The sequence below is a fragment of the Coffea arabica genome, chromosome 10e (genome assembly GCF_036785885.1).
Source record: "Coffea arabica cultivar ET-39 chromosome 10e, Coffea Arabica ET-39 HiFi, whole genome shotgun sequence".
In the NCBI taxonomy this organism is placed as follows: domain Eukaryota; kingdom Viridiplantae; phylum Streptophyta; class Magnoliopsida; order Gentianales; family Rubiaceae; genus Coffea; species Coffea arabica.
In genome coordinates, this window is record NC_092328.1 from 21,737,712 (window position 1) to 21,755,186 (window position 17,475).

Genomic DNA, 17,475 nt, shown 5'->3' on the forward strand with positions numbered 1-17,475 from the left:
CATTCAAGAAGAGAAATTTAAGTCTCAAGTCCAAATCATTTCACATAATTTCATATGTGAAATATGTTTTCTATGTGGAATAGATTCCAGAATTAAAGAACTTCTCTATTAAAGTGATGTCCACAAGAAGTCCAAAATGTCTTTTTGTCCTTAGTGATCAACGACTTAAAAAAAAGGGAAAAGTAAGGTTTTTCAATTGCAAAATCGAAATGGTGCTTTTTTTTGGAAAGAAAGAGAAGAAGACTGGGAGATTTATTTGGCGAAGGAGAGGTTGAGATAGTTACTAGAACAATAACCTCTCTCACTAACTCTCATAGTTGTTATAATCAAGCTTTTTCTCTCACAATCAAATACGTCTTCACTCTCAAATTCACTCACTTGACTTTTTTGAATTTTTATTCTATTTTTCTTCCATGCCTCCCGCGCATTTTATCTCTTTCTTACCCTGAAATTTACATCATAGCTCACACTTTTATCTCCCATCTCGTACAATTTCTCTTCAACTAACTCTTGCTTCTTTACTAGTACATATTGATCTTCAAGCACTTCTTGATCATGATAGAGTGTTGAATTCTCTTCAATGTCAACCTTCTCAACCAATGGTGATATATGCAATGTTTTAAAACCCGGACCGCCAATTGAACCGGTGAAGTGAAAGGGTCGAGGTTCAACCGGTCGGACCGGTTCAACCCCGGTTCAATGAATTTTTTTAAAAATAATTTATATAACTATATATATGCACAAAATAAGACATGCAATAGACTAATTTAAAATTTTATATGATGAAAAGTTTACTATTTTTGAATAACTTGGATTTTCAAAAATAATTTTTTTAAATTATAAGTTAAAACAAATAAATTTCATTTCAATTTCAATTATATCTACCAAAATAATCTTAAATCCAACCCAAAAATATCACAATATTTTGAAATTATACAAAATTCAAGTCTATGAGAATTTGACATTGTGAACTTAAATTTTAATTTACGTCTTTGGGATTTAGAGATTGCAATTTAAAAAAGAAAATTTGGAGTTCGAAGGAAGTCAAGAGAATCGAAAATAGAAATGTAAACTTGATAAGAAACAAAAAATGAGATAAAAGTGAGTGGTTGTAGCATTAAATAATTTGGGTTAAAGAAAAATAATTCTTTTTTAACTTTTTTCAATTTAATGGACAAAAACAAAATTAAAAAGATGGAAGAAAACATCAATAAATTAAAACTAAAGAGGTTTGATTAAAAAGGGAGTGACAAAAAAAAGAGGGGAGAGAGAGAGAGAGAGTGTGTGTGTGTGTGTGTGTTAAAGATTAAAAAGAAAGAATCATGAAAGAATGAGATTTTGTAAGAAATATGGATATTTGTTATATATATATATATATATATATATATAAGTTATCAAAAAAAATACTAAATAAGATGTGATGGTGCAATGGTTACTACATTGGTTTTGTATTACAAAGGTCTTGAGTTCGAATGATGCAGATACGGGTGCGCAACAACTTCAACCTTGGGTCAAGGACCCTTTGATCAACATTGGTGGTCCGATGACAAGATCAAGAACCAAGAACGTGAAGGAAGCTTTACGAGCCTTGATCATTCACCATACAAGCAAGGAGCAAGCTAGGTTTGAAGACTTGATGGACCATGAAGTTACTTTGTTCACTTGTACGTTTGAAGTGAAGGAATGATCTCATACTTGTTAGCTTAGTTGGTAGTTGTTTAAGGACTACCTAGTTTAGTAGTTGTTAGGCGTTGAGTATTTTATTACTTATTGGGCCTTATCGGAAAGCCTTAAAGAGCTGGCTCTTTAAGCTCTTTATGCGGATCGAATTTCTTCCAGGTTTATGTGGGCTGGATTTTGCCCTAGTTTTAGCCTATAAAAAGGCACCTCTTGTAAGAGTAAAAGACAGATTATTACAACCAGAAATCGTGAGGAATTTTCCTTCAAGTTCTTAATCGAACTTACTCTTGAATTCTTGAGTTCATGGCTTAGGATTCAAATCAGACTTTATCGATTAGCTTGTTCCCTAATCGTGGTGTCGCTTCATCCATCCTTATTTACTTAAGGTTGCTGATTACCTTTGTGTGTCAGAGGTCTTGAGTTCATGAGAACAATCGAGTTCAATTTCTGTTGGGAGAAAAGATCCAACTCTGATAATTACAAGGTTGGGAGGTTCTAGGAGGGTCTTCCCCTAGGGTTGCCTATATCAGTTGGTAATCAGAGCATCAGGTTAATTCTCTTTTAATTGAAGTTGTTCATATCTTGCTAGTTTGTCTTTTTCCAAAAAAAAAAAAAAAAAAAACTGTAGCGATTACTGTTCATCGTACTGTAGCGTACTGTTCACGTTACTATTCATCCGAGTAAAAAAAAAAATTTGTTTGGGTGTTGTCTTTTTGTGTTTTTTCTGTCCAAGTTCTTGGGTTTGTTATACTTGTGTTTGGGTTGTTAGGGTTTAAAGAAAAAAAAAAAAAAAGAGTCACGTACCTTATATTGTTTAGTGTTCAGAGTATTGCTGGAATTTTCTTTTGAGTATTGCTGAAATTCTGTTTTTGCCTATTTCTTGAGTATTGGTTGTTGTTCTTGCAAACCCTAGACACCACAACGTAATTTGGGGAAGTTCTTGAGCTCCTTGAACAAAATTCTTGAAGTTCTTGGACCACCAAGTCTTGTTTTGAAAATTCTTGAACAATAAACCAAGAACTAGAATTTTCTTGGAATTGGCATAACCTTTCATCCGTTTTCTTGAACTTGTTGGTGTGATCTGAATTTGTGTTCCTTGAAGAGCCGAAAAAAAAAAAAAAGGAAAAAAAAAAAGCGAAAGAGAAAAAAAAAGGAAGAAGAGAAGGAATTGGCTCTTATACAAAGGAAATCAAGTTTCCAAAAAAAAAAAATCGTGAGTTTCCAACTCTTGGTGGGTTCCCAAATCTTGGTTAATCTCCAAATCTTGGTTGATTTCCCAAAACTTGAGTTTCCTAATCTTGATTGGTTTCCAACTCTTGAGTTCCAATCTTGATTGAATTCCAAAGGCCCCAAACGACCTCACCAGCCCCAAACACACCCAATTCCGTTTTCAAAACCAAACCAAACACCTTAGGCCAAATCGCCTTGGGAGTTCTTGAGTTTCTAAAATCGGTTGAGCTAGTTTTGTGATCCGATTTGACTGAAATTTGAGGACTGGTTCGTACATTATTTGAGCACCCCAAAAGCACCATTTACCCTTCAAAAATACTGACCAGAAATTCAGCAAAACAACAGCTCAAAAAAAAAAAGTTTCAGCTTCGGGTAGAGTTTTTCTAAGATTTGCAAAATTCTGCTTGGTGTCTTGTTACTTGCTTATAGAGTCATTAATTCTGGAATTTTTGAGAGTTTGAGTTGTTTTAAGAACTTCGAGGAGGAAAATTGAGAGTGAGTGTGTTTCCTTGAGTGATACACGAGTGCTTGCAAGGTAGACTAGGATACATTTGTTTTGCAGGATGGACAATATGTCTCAAGAGGGGAACATGCCTGAGCCGTCTGAGACCGACGTGTCACTCAAACTAGTGCTCCAAACTCTTCAAAAACAAGCGGAGAGACATGAATTTGCGATGGAGAAACATGAATTTGCGATGGCACAAATATCCGACAGGTTGGCTTCCATTGAGATGCGAGGTGCCGGAGATACCCACCATAGGGTTTCGAGTGTTCAGAGTGCTGATCATGATGCGGATGATGAGGGGTATCATTCTCACACCTCATTTCGATCAAGGAGAAGCCAAGAGGGAGCGAGGGAAGGTCGAGGCCGACCCAGGAGAACCGATGACAATCTTGGTTCCATCAAGACTAAGATGCCTACCTTTCATGGGAAAAATGATCCTGAAGCTTATTTAGATTGGGTTAGGAGAGTTGAGCAAGTGTTTGAAGTCCACAATTACTCTGAAGAGAAAAAGGTGAAACTTGCGGCTATTGAATTTGAAAATTATGCATCCATTTGGTGGGAGCAAGCATGTGCCACAAGGAGGAGAAATAGGGAACAACCAATTGATACTTGGGCTGAAATGAAGCAAGTGATGAGGAAACGGTTTGTACCCTTCCATTACACCACGGACTTGTACAATCGGCTCCAACGACTCACCCAAGGGTCCAGTTCGGTTGATGAGTACCACAAACAAATGGAGGTAGCAATGATAAGGGCCAATATACAAGAGGATTCGGAAGCAACCATGGCAAGATTTCTTAATGGATTAAATCCTGAAATTCGGAAGAAGGTTGAGCTTCAAGACCACTTTGAGCTACAACAAATGGTGTCTTATGCAGAGAAGGTGGAAAGGCAAGCCTTACCTATAAAGACACCTAGTGGCTGAACCACTACATCCTCTTCCACACCTTGGAGACGAGATCAATTGCCAACATCCAATGCTTGGCCACGGCAAGGCAATAAAGAAAGGGAAAACAGGCGAATGGAGCAACCGTTCCATCCGAGTGCAACTCCTTCTAAACCAATCCCGCGACCAACTCTTCCAAGGCCAAATACGTCTACTAACCAGCCAAAGGCATGTTTCAAATGCAAGGGAATTGGCCACCTCATGGCTCAATGCCCTAACCGAAGCATCATGTACATGAATGAAGAGGGAATGTGGCAAAGCGAAGGAGAGGAGGAATATGCGGACATGCCACCGCTTGAAGAAGAGGGGAAGGATGCTGACCTGATTGAAATAGAAGAGGACCCCGTGGCTCGAACTATGGTGACTATGAGAGTGCTAAATGCACAAGCTCAAGAAGATGATCTCCAACGGACCAACATTTTTCATACGAGATGCAAAATTGAAGATGAGGTATGTCTCATGATCATTGATAGTGGCTCTTGTACTAATTGCGTAGCTGCTGACTTTGTCGAGCAAAAGCACCTTCCATGGACTTACCACCCTAAACCCTATAGACTATCTTGGTTAAATGATGGGGGGGAAGTCAAGGTGACCAAACAAGCTTTAATCGTTTTTTCTATTGGTCGATACAAGGACCAAGTTTTATGTGATGTAATTCCTATGCAAGCTAGTCATGTCTTGTTAGGGCATCCGTGGGAGTATGATCGGCAGGCTGATCATATTGGACTCACTAATAAGTATAAGTTCATTATGGACAACCTCAAGATCACTCTTTCACCCTTGACACCTACACAAGTGTATGAGGAACAATTGCATCTAAGAAAAGAGCGAGAGAAAAGGCAACTGAGAGAGGCAAAGAAAAAGCCGAATGTGCCTGAGGATGAGGGAAAAAAGAAAGTAGAGGCCGAGTTGAGTGAGAAAAAAAATTCGAGTGGAAAAAAACTTAGTGAGGCCGAGAGCTTGAAAGTGAACAAAAAGAGCTTCTATGCAAGTGTGCGTGAGGTAGGTAGGGCTTTGAAGGCACAAAGTCTTCTCATAGTACTTCTGTACAGGGAAGCTGATTATTCTTCTTTTTACACACTTGGCATAACCGATTCTCTTCCTAGTGCAATCTACTCTCTTTTGCAGGAATTCAAGGATGTGTTTCCGGAGGAACTACCGAAAGGATTACCTCCAATTCGAGGTATTGAACATCAAATCGACTTTGTTCCTGGAGCAATTCTACCAAATCGACCAGCCTATAGAGCAAATCCGGAGGAAACAAAGGAAATCCAAAGGCAAGTCGATTCCCTCCTTGAAAAGGACCAGGTACGTGAATCTCTTAGTCCTTGTGCAGTTCCAGTCATTTTAGTGCCTAAGAAAGAAGGGACTTGGAGAATGTGTACAGATTATCGTGCAATTAATAAAATTACTGTCAAGTATCGTCATCCTATTCCTAGGTTAGATGATATGTTAGAAGAATTGCATGGGGCAATCATTTTCACTAAAATTGACTTAAGATCTGGTTATCATCAAATAAGGATAAAGGAAGGAGACGAATGGAAAACTGCTTTCAAAACAAAGTATGGTCTTTATGAGTGGCTTGTGATGCCTTTCGGCTTAACAAACGCTCCAAGTACTTTCATGAGGTTAATGAACCATGTTTTAAGGCATTTTCTTGGGAAGTTTGTTGTTGTTTATTTTGATGATATATTGATTTTTAGCCAGTCTTTAGATGAACATGTTGAGCATTTGCGACTTGTTTTAAGTGCCTTGCGTGAAAATAGGTTGTTTGCTAACATGGAAAAATGTGTCTTCTGCACTCCTGAAGTTAATTTCCTTGGATATATTGTTGGTGCAAATGGCATACGTGTTGATCCCGCCAAGGTAAAAGCCATCTTAGAGTGGCCGACTCCAACCAATGTGTCTCAAGTAAGGTCTTTTCATGGTCTTGCAAGTTTCTATAGGAGATTTGTTAAAGACTTTAGTACTATTGCAGCACCTTTGAATGAGACAATTAAAAAGAGTGTGGGGTTTCAATGGGGAAAAGAGCAAGAAGAGTCATTTAATAAGCTTAAGGATTTGTTAACTTCAGCACCTATTCTTGCTTTGCCTAATTTTGATGTGACGTTTGAAGTTGAATGTGATGCTAGTGGAATCGGCATAGGGGCTGTCTTACATCAAAATAATAGACCATTGGCATATTTCAGTGAAAAGTTGAGTGGGGGAGCTCTTAATTACCCTACTTATGATAAAGAATTGTATGCTGTTGTGCGTGCTCTTGAAGTGTGGCAGCATTATCTTATGCCTAAGGAATTTGTGATACATACTGATCATGAATCAATTAAATTCCTTAAGGGTCAGGGTAAGTTGCATAAAAGACATGCGAAGTGGATTGCATTTATTGATTCCTTCCCGTACATCATTAAGTATAAGAAGGGGAAAGATAATGTCGTTGCAGATGCATTGTCTAGGAGGTATACTTTGATCACTAACATGAGCACTAAGTTACTTGGTTTTGAGCACATTAAAAACATGTATGCACATGATGATGATTTTTCTAATGTGTTTCAAGCTTGTGAACATGCTGCATTTCAAAAGTACTATAGGCATGAAGGTTTCTTATTCAAAGAAAATCGCCTATGTATTCCCAATTGTTCGCTGAGGGAATTACTTGTTAGAGAAGCCCATGGTGGAGGATTGATGGGACATTTCGGCATTGATAAATCTCTTGACATCTTGCATGAACACTTCTATTGGCCTAAAATGAGGCGTGACGTTGCTAACATTTGTGATAAGTGTTTAAAGTGTAAGCAGGCCAAGTCAAGGAGTAACCCTCATGGACTATACACTCCTCTACCCGTACCTCATGCTCCTTGGACAGACTTATCCATGGATTTTGTACTTGGTTTATCAAGATCTTCTAGAGGTATGGATAGTATCTTTGTTGTAGTGGATAGATTTTCTAAAATGGCTCATTTTATCCCTTGTAGGAAAACAAGTGATGCGCGCCATGTTGCTGATTTATTCTTCAAGGACGTGGTAAGATTGCATGGGGTACCGCGTACTATTGTAAGTGATAGGGATGTGAAATTCTTAAGCTACTTCTGGAAATCACTTTGGGGAAAGTTGGGAACGAAGTTGCTATTTTCTACTTCTAGTCATCCTCAAACGGATGGTCAAACCGAGGTAACCAATCGAACCCTTGGTGCTTTACTTCGAGCCATTGTTCAAAAGAACTTGAAGAAGTGGGAAGAGTGTTTGCCTATCGCTGAGTTTGCATATAACCGAACCACTCATTCTACTACTAATCATTCTCCTTTTGAAATTGTTTATGGGTTTCAGCCGCTAACCCCTCTAGATTTATCACCTATTCCTGTTGATGAGTGTTTAAGCGCAGATGGTGTCAAAAAGGCAGAGTCTGTTCGGACCTTGCATGAGAGAGTCCGAGCTCAAATTGAAAAGAAAAATGCGCAATATGCACAGCATGCGAATAAGGGAAGAAAGCATGTTGTATTCGAACCTGGTGATTGGGTTTGGGTGCACATGAGGAAGGAAAGGTTTCCAGCATCTCGACGGACCAAGTTACATCCAAGAGGCGACGGACCTTTTCAAGTTCTAGAGAGGATCAATGACAATGCATACAAATTGGAACTTCCAAGTGAGTATGGCATAAGCGCATCTTTTAATGTGTCTGACCTATCCCCTTTTGATTTTGATATAGACTTTGAAGATTCGAGGACGAATCCTTTCGAGGAGGGAAGGAATGATGCAGATACGGGTGCGCAACAACTTCAACCTTGGGTCAAGGACCCTTTGATCAACATTGGTGGTCCGATGACAAGATCAAGAACCAAGAACGTGAAGGAAGCTTTACGAGCCTTGATCATTCACCATACAAGCAAGGAGCAAGCTAGGTTTGAAGACTTGATGGACCATGAAGTTACTTTGTTCACTTGTACGTTTGAAGTGAAGGAATGATCTCATACTTGTTAGCTTAGTTGGTAGTTGTTTAAGGACTACCTAGTTTAGTAGTTGTTAGGCGTTGAGTATTTTATTACTTATTGGGCCTTATCGGAAAGCCTTAAAGAGCTGGCTCTTTAAGCTCTTTATGCGGACCGAATTTCTTCCAGGTTTATGTGGGCTGGATTTTGCCCTAGTTTTAGCCTATAAAAAGGCACCTCTTGTAAGAGTAAAAGACAGATTATTACAACCAGAAATCGTGAGGAATTTTCCTTCAAGTTCTTAATCGAACTTACTCTTGAATTCTTGAGTTCATGGCTTAGGATTCAAATCAGACTTTATCGATTAGCTTGTTCCCTAATCGTGGTGTCGCTTTATCCATCCTTATTTACTTAAGGTTGCTGATTACCTTTGTGTGTCAGAGGTCTTGAGTTCATGAGAACAATCGAGTTCAATTTCTGTTGGGAGAAAAGATCCAACTCTGATAATTACAAGGTTGGGAGGTTCTAGGAGGGTCTTCCCCTAGGGTTGCCTATATCAGTAATGATGCAGATACGGGTGCGCAACAACTTCAATCTTGGGTCAAGGACCCTTTGATCAACATTGGTGGTCCGATGACAAGATCAAGAACCAAGAACGTGAAGGAAGCTTTACGAGCCTTGATCATTCACCATACAAGCAAGGAGCAAGCTAGGTTTGAAGACTTGATGGACCATGAAGTTACTTTGTTCACTTGTACGTTTGAAGTGAAGGAATGATCTCATACTTGTTAGCTTAGTTGGTAGTTGTTTAAGGACTACCTAGTTTAGTAGTTGTTAGGCGTTGAGTATTTTATTACTTATTGGGCCTTATCGGAAAGCCTTAAAGAGCTGGCTCTTTAAGCTCTTTATGCGGACCGAATTTCTTCCAGGTTTATGTGGGCTGGATTTTGCCCTAGTTTTAGCCTATAAAAAGGCACCTCTTGTAAGAGTAAAAGACAGATTATTACAACCAGAAATCGTGAGGAATTTTCCTTCAAGTTCTTAATCGAACTTACTCTTGAATTCTTGAGTTCATGGCTTAGGATTCAAATCAGACTTTATCGATTAGCTTGTTCCCTAATCGTGGTGTCGCTTCATCCATCCTTATTTACTTAAGGTTGCTGATTACCTTTGTGTGTCAGAGGTCTTGAGTTCATGAGAACAATCGAGTTCAATTTCTGTTGGGAGAAAAGATCCAACTCTGATAATTACAAGGTTGGGAGGTTCTAGGAGGGTCTTCCCCTAGGGTTGCCTATATCAGTAATGATGCAGATACGGGTGCGCAACAACTTCAACCTTGGGTCAAGGACCCTTTGATCAACATTGGTGGTCCGATGACAAGATCAAGAACCAAGAACGTGAAGGAAGCTTTACGAGCCTTGATCATTCACCATACAAGCAAGGAGCAAGCTAGGTTTGAAGACTTGATGGACCATGAAGTTACTTTGTTCACTTGTACGTTTGAAGTGAAGGAATGATCTCATACTTGTTAGCTTAGTTGGTAGTTGTTTAAGGACTACCTAGTTTAGTAGTTGTTAGGCGTTGAGTATTTTATTACTTATTGGGCCTTATCGGAAAGCCTTAAAGAGCTGGCTCTTTAAGCTCTTTATGCGGACCGAATTTCTTCCAGGTTTATGTGGGCTGGATTTTGCCCTAGTTTTAGCCTATAAAAAGGCACCTCTTGTAAGAGTAAAAGACAGATTATTACAACCAGAAATCGTGAGGAATTTTCCTTCAAGTTCTTAATCGAACTTACTCTTGAATTCTTGAGTTCATGGCTTAGGATTCAAATCAGACTTTATCGATTAGCTTGTTCCCTAATCGTGGTGTCGCTTCATCCATCCTTATTTACTTAAGGTTGCTGATTACCTTTGTGTGTCAGAGGTCTTGAGTTCATGAGAACAATCGAGTTCAATTTCTGTTGGGAGAAAAGATCCAACTCTGATAATTACAAGGTTGGGAGGTTCTAGGAGGGTCTTCCCCTAGGGTTGCCTATATCATCGAATCTTGATAGAAATATTTTACAAAACTTTTATAAAAAAAGGGAAACTTGAAAACCGGTTTTTACGGTTTTGACCGGGTTTGATCGGACTTTTGACAAAGTCAACATCAACATAGAACCGGACCGGTGCCATGGCCGGTTCGCGGTTCAACCGATCGAACCGGCCGGTCCGGTCCGATTTTCAAAACACTGGATATATGAGATTCTCCTTCATGAATAACGGACTCAACCGATTCCTTCATAGGAACTTTATCTTCATGGCAGCCCTTTGAACCCTTCATCCGACTATATTGATCAATGTATGGTGCTAGATAGGTCTCCAATATATGCTCAAATGACTCCTCTATGGATGACTCATCCTCATGTTTAAGTCTAAAAGAAATGGATTGAAACTTCTCCTTCCTCCTTGGATAATGCGACCTCCCATGATTTAGATTGATCATTGGATAAGGTTGAGTACTACCTATTCTTTTGGCAGTGTTATTCACCATTCGATCAAGCTATTGGTGGAGTGGCTTGAAAGCATCGTCCAAAACCTACTTAAATTCTTCTTTCATTGACTCCATTATAAGATTAAAATCATTATGCTAGGAACTCCTTCACCTCCTGTAGACTTGTTTCAACTTGTAACAATGGTTAGTAGGACAAAAAATACCCTCACGCACTCTCTTACGTGTATCCATTCAACTCTTGTATATTACTCAAATGTATAACACTAATAATATCACCAATTAAGTTCTCAAGGCTCTTGATTGCTCTCCTTAAAGAAATTAGAATTTCTCAAGGTGAATCAACCAACTAACAAATCAAAAAACCAACAAGACTATGGCTCAATGAGAGATTCAAAAGATTTAGCAAGCTCAACTCAAAGAAACTGATTGTTTGACACAAGAAATTGACTCAAGAGTAGAGTGAACTTAGCTGAAAAATTTAAAGACTTCAACGACTTGAAATTTGAAGGAAATCCTAGGCAACTAGACTACCGAAGTTTAGGTAAGTGGCTGGAAATTTGAGTTCGAACCTTTTAGGAAAGCAACTATGAAACTAGACTGTTTTATGCAAATCCTTTCCAAGTTAGGAAATGAATTATGGTAGTGGCTATTTCCTTTTTCTTTTCTTTTTTTTTGACACAGGGCCATTCGGGCTTTCGGCCCGACTAATCCCCTGCGCCTGAGAGGAGAGGCCCATTCTGTGAGAACCCGAAAATTATATTTATATTGATATTCTGAAAAATTATATATATATTATATATATATTTGTATTCTAATCTAATTGCCTTGAATCTTTGGTTAATCTAACGGTTGAATCATGATTTTACTCCTATTGCCTCATTCAATTTATTGCATGTTGGTTTTCTTGGAGTGATATACCAATTCGTCGAACTAGCGAGGTAGGTGTGATAAATTTTGTGAACTAGAGGGAGATTTGTACAAAAGGGGTTATTGTGCTGCAAGGTGTTTTCGAAATGTATTTGTTTTGAAATTTTCTACTTTGAATGAATTATATTTCTTAGTAATTGGAAAATGATTTATATATGATTTTATACCTTCTTGTTTCCGTCCAATAATTTTGAAAACATTTGCAAGGGTTTAATTGAAATAGTCAAACTTATTTGGTTGTGCAAACTCTATTTGAGTGGAAATGAAGGGTTAATCTTGGCTAATTACTTTTAGAATTATTGGATTTTTGACTTTGATCAAGACTAGTTTTAGTCTTCACGTTGAAAGCAAAATGGACCAAGACATTTCATTCCTTTTCTTACCTCTTGGCCGACCATGGAGTGGAAATATCAGCCATAATCTTCTTCTCTTGGCCGAAAATTTTGACTAAGCAAGAGAGTAGAAAAAAAAAATTAAGGGAAAGCTGCAGGATTGTTTTTTTCCTTGTCCTACTCCAATTTCCCAACCGAGAGAGACATATTTCTCCATTGCCTCCATTTTTGACCAAGTAGCATGCTAGTTGACTAAGCCAAATTTACTTCCTCTTGTTTCTTTTCTTTAGCTCAACCAGCGAGAGAAAGAAAAACAAAGACAAACAAGGCTGGTCACTTATTTTGTCCTACTTTAGCCGAGAGAGAGAGTAGAGAGAGTTGAGAGGAAAGATTTGTGTCCTGCTCCAACCTTCCATCCGAGAGAAGCTTGAGAGAAAATAAAGAAATTTCTCTTGTTTTGCTTCCACTTCAGCCAAGAGCAACGAGAGAGAGAAAACTGAAAGGAAGCTTGTGTCTTACTTCCATTTCCAGCTTGCTTGGATCGAGTAGAAGGACCAAAACTAGGGAGTTAACTTCTAGCTTGTTTTAAAGGTAACATGATTTGGAACTTCAATTTCTTTCACATACTTTAGAGGGCTTTTGATGTATGTTAAATTTAAGCCAAAAGGTAGGAGTTTAGCAGAAGAAAAATATACTTTACTAAGTTATAGGTTGCTGGAATTTTAATTTAGTGACATATGCTGATAGTTTTTATTTGCAGCTTTGTATTTGAAACTCTGATGGGTTTTCTTACTAAGAACTCAGGTCATATGTTTCATCTTATGTTAAAAATGATATATGGTGTATTTGCCATGAAAATGAGTGAGAAATTAGTGGCTTGGATGAAAGAAAATTTGAAGGAACCTGGTTGGAAAAAAATCTGTGGGCTGACCGATTGCATAAAGTTGGATATATCAGTTTTACTTTAAAGTTGGAGTGAAGTTTTGCTAAGATTTCATGTTTTATATCATGACAACCATGTATATAGAAGTTAGTATGTTTATATAGTTGAATAATAGTTGTATGTTCATTGATTTGGCTGAAAATTTGTCTGAGAGCTTGAGAAAAATTGGAGGAACTTTGTTCCATCCTTGTCACAGCCTGCTATCTCATCCCTTTGAGAAGTTTCTACTAGGAAGTCATGCTCTAAATGTTATATTTCTTGTTTAGTATGCTATAGTATGTTGTCTTTGAATTGGGTAGCAAATTGCTAGCTTAAATGTGAGTTATTGGCAGCAATAAAGTTGGAATAACTCAAGTGAAAGGTTGAAATTTCGGGTGACAGTCACCCCTGGGCAGTTTTAGTAAACGGATCATAACTTAGTGTAGAAAAATCGAAATTGAGTACCGTCAATTGCGTTTGAAACTAGACTCATAGATCTTTCCAATGGTATAAAATTGGAGCTGTGGTTCATTTTATATATGCACCAGAAAATCAGCAAAGTTGACTGAAAAATCGGTCCTGAACAAGTAAAAATTGGGATGCTGTGGTAACTTGTGACTCAATTTGGATTAACTTATGAACCAAATCTCCTTGAGATGTCTGCTAAAGATTGTTAGTATTTCAAGTCTAGTTTTAAACGAGATAATTTGTATGAGTTTTCGACATTTATAACTTAAGTTATGATTTTTCCAAAGAAAGAATGCTTGCTGGAATTTCAGCTTTGATCGCTAAATTTTCAAGATGATTTTAAGCTCAATTTGTTCAAAACACCCTAGAAGACTTTAAACTACAAGTATGTGTTGGAACTGAACCAAAACCATGGACCTTAAGTGGTTTAAACTCCATTTATTTCACTATTTTCATGGCTGGAATTCTTCTTGAGGCTGACCGAAAGAGAGAGTGATTTTGTTTAGCTTTATTCTTGGTTTTGTGTGGTGAAATCAACTTGTTAATGTCCTAAACACATGATTAAACATTAACTTTGGTATGAGTAGTGAATTGGAATAGAAAATGAAAGGTTTTGAGAGATGAAAACTTCACTTTTACATGTTTCATGTCCCAAGCAATAAATTTCCCGTTTTAGTTAAGGAAAATGAAAATGAGTGTTAAAATACTAATACCATGTTTACTATATATTTTAGCCATGTCATGTAATTTTTCCAGCTTGCATATGTTCCATTAGTTTGCTTATGGAAATTTAAGCTTGTGGAGTTGAACTTTTGCTTGACGGCCAGCCTTGGTATGGAGACATGTGAGCTGAATACTTGTCTATTTTTGCTGGATTTACGGTCTGAAATTAGTAGCTTGTATACCCTATCATTTGTGCTCTTGATTTGGATGGTTTGGCCATGAAATTTTGTATTGAATTTGGAAAGGAAAAAATAGGACAAAACAGGGTTATACTGTCCAAAATTTGGGACAGCTTACTACCTTGATTTTGGGCTGAATTAAGAAAAATAATGAAGTCATAAATAGCTGGAAAATAGCTAAATACAAAGGGCATGCTGCCCAAATTTTCACTCGAGTGTTAGGCATATATACTCGTGATTTGAGCGACGATTTGAGGTCAAGTTGGACTCGGATCGCCTATGGTATTCGAGTTTTTTTTAGTCAAGATATATAAGCTAAAATTTTGCCGGAACTCGTACCCTTGAAAAGTGAAAATAATGACCCTTTCAAAATATGATTTTTCCGGTCTTTGATACCAAGTACAACTTCTAAAGTCGAAACCACTTCTTGATCATAACTAAACAAGCAAGCATGAATTTTTCGAAATTTGATAAGTATCTTGAATACTACTTAAACGAGTTGCATTTACTTGATTTTCTTGAAGCGAAACTCCTATGTTTCAAATTTTAGAGAGTTTTACATTCGTAAATGATATTTTATCGCAGATTTGAACTCCAACCAAGGAGTTGGATTTGAACGTGATTTTTGAGAGGCACTAGACCTTTGGTGAGTACTTCCAAATACTTGATTGAACTGGATACTTGTTTTCAATACTTGACCAATGTGATCGAATGATATGTGATTGATATGATCGGGTAAGGGTGTACTTTATCGCACTTACCCTAATGTGATATGTACTCGTTTATTGTTGCAATTGACTTGATATACTTGTGCGTGACTTGTAAGTACTGAGCGGCAGTATGTACCACACTCGATTCGAGTGGGAGGTACCTCTCATTCCCGTCTCCTTACTTTTATCTTGATTCAGTCGATTGGAGATGTTATCTCATCGAATTCTTGGGAACCCAAACCCCATTGGCTAGTTACTCAAGTCGAGCCGGCAAAGGCTTGGTCGATTAGATAACGAACCATGGGTATCTAGTGTTGTCGAGTGGAGTGTATCTTCTCGACTAATCGGTATGCTCGAGTATTACCACCAGTGTTTATCTTGGAGTTCTGGCCCGGTAAGGGGTTTGGATGGTGGACAGAGATTGTAGTTAAGTGGTGCTCTACTGGACTGGTTGCTTTACTTGAAAGTTGACGGAGTGTCAACTACTACTTGATCAAGTTTTGGTGAAGAAAAAGGGGAACTTGGCTCCTAAGAGCCATTCGTATCCTTATACTTTGAAATAATTATTGCTTATTGGGTAATTGTTTTTTTTTAAAAAAAACTTTGCACTCGCTTATTTTTGAGAATTGCTACTTGAAGTGTTATTGCTCACAATTATGAACTTGTTATGCTTGCTATTTTGCTACGTTGCTACTTGTACTTTTAAATAATGGTCAATTTGCTATTTGGAACCTCACTAGGTTTTTAGCTCATTCCACGCCATTTGTTTTCCTTACAGGGGGTACGAGCAAGGCGTGAGACTTGTGCAGGCTAGCGTAGTCTAATTTTTGGAAATTTTGTAATTGTATTCGCACTAGTTGCTCGATTAGGGTTGAATGTACTTAGAACTCCAAATCTTTTGATGTATTTGGGATTGTATGTAAGTTGAGTTGAGATAGAAATGAATGTATTTGTACATTTCAAACTTGAAAATGGTTGTTTCTTTTATGTTTAAGGTTGTGACTTATTTTATTCGAAATAAGTGAGCGAGTCTTGGCGAGAGCTGGGCAGGCGGTCCGCTAAACCCTGGGGTACGCCCTAAGGGAAGGTGGGGTCGTCACACATTCCTCTCGAACACGTTGACTCCGGGACTCGATCCTTGGTGGTCATATCCTAAAGGGAAGCAACACAGCACACGAGTTACCTGGGTTGGGCTATTTCCTTTTTCTTTTAGGAAGCTATTTTTTTATTTTAACATGCACAACCTTTACTTTCAAGATTCAATAAGAGTGAAGCTTCCTCATTTTTGTTTCTCTTCGATTCAAGATTAGCTAAGAAACATAAGATCAGCCCACACAACCCCAATAAAGTGCAAGTAAGAAACAAACAAGATAGAGATGGAAAACAACACCCGAACAGATTTCTCCTTTTTTTTTGGATCAAACAGCCACAAGAATTTAAGATTCCAAGAAACCCTGAATGCTTCAAGAACTTTAAGAATTTAACCAAGACAATTCAAGAACATCAAGAAGATGTCAAGAATCAATTTGGACAGCAAAGATCAACTACAAAACAGCCACAAAAACAAAGACAAACACAATGAATAGGTATTTTTTTTGGATGAGCAGTGACAACGAATAGTAGTAGTGAACAGTAATGATAAACACAAAACATAAGAGACACACGAGAACAAAAAGATAAAGCATGATTCAACAAAAAAACTCTAGAAGAACAAAGCGACGTAGATAAGGGAAATTGACTCAAACAACAAAACAAACGGATATAATTTGCTACCATAAACCAAAATTTTAATACCGGCTAATACATCCTACACCCTGTCTCAGATGCAACCTGTAACATTATAAACCACAAGATCTAGAATTGTTGGTATCAAATTTTGGGAGTGAAAATCTAGCTCGATCTTTGATAGCACAAGAATGAATTTAGGTTGGGTAGAACGACACCACAATCAAGTACGATTCTTGATTTGGATAAACACTTAGGACAGCTCTAAGGTATTCAAAGAAAGCTTGCAGGAAACCAATAGAATTTTCACACTTGATTTTGTTTGCTGGAAAAATTCGACTTCCTTGTTACAAGTAAAGGACCAGCTATTTATAGCCAAAACTAACCTATTTGGACTAATCAAAATTGGACAAGGAATCACTTTTCTATCCAATAACTACTATGCTAATGAACTTAAAATAAACAAACAAAACATATGGCTCGTTAAAGTTATGTAAGCTTAGCTGAATTTACTGAAGAAACAAACTATGAAATAGACTAAATAATGACCAAGGAATCAACCCAAATAAACGACTTAAACATGACATAAACGACTTGAGACAAAACAAGCAAGGCTTGATTCGCTTCTTGTGACACATGAACAGCTCATCCGACTAGAGTTTTATCATGGATCCATCAACACCAATGACTTGAATTAGGGTCTTGATTGGCT

The 17,475-nt window shown here is 37.7% G+C and overlaps 1 long non-coding RNA gene across 1 annotated transcript; it reads left to right on the forward strand.

The window, feature by feature from the left end:
• The first annotated feature begins 12,297 nt into the window (after positions 1–12,297).
• On the forward strand, positions 12,298–16,010 carry LOC113712142 (uncharacterized). The gene is made up of 3 exons (XR_003453238.2): positions 12,298–12,627; positions 14,914–14,974; positions 15,817–16,010. It is a non-coding gene; the product is annotated as an uncharacterized lncRNA (long non-coding RNA).
• The last annotated feature ends 1,465 nt before the right edge of the window (positions 16,011–17,475 follow it).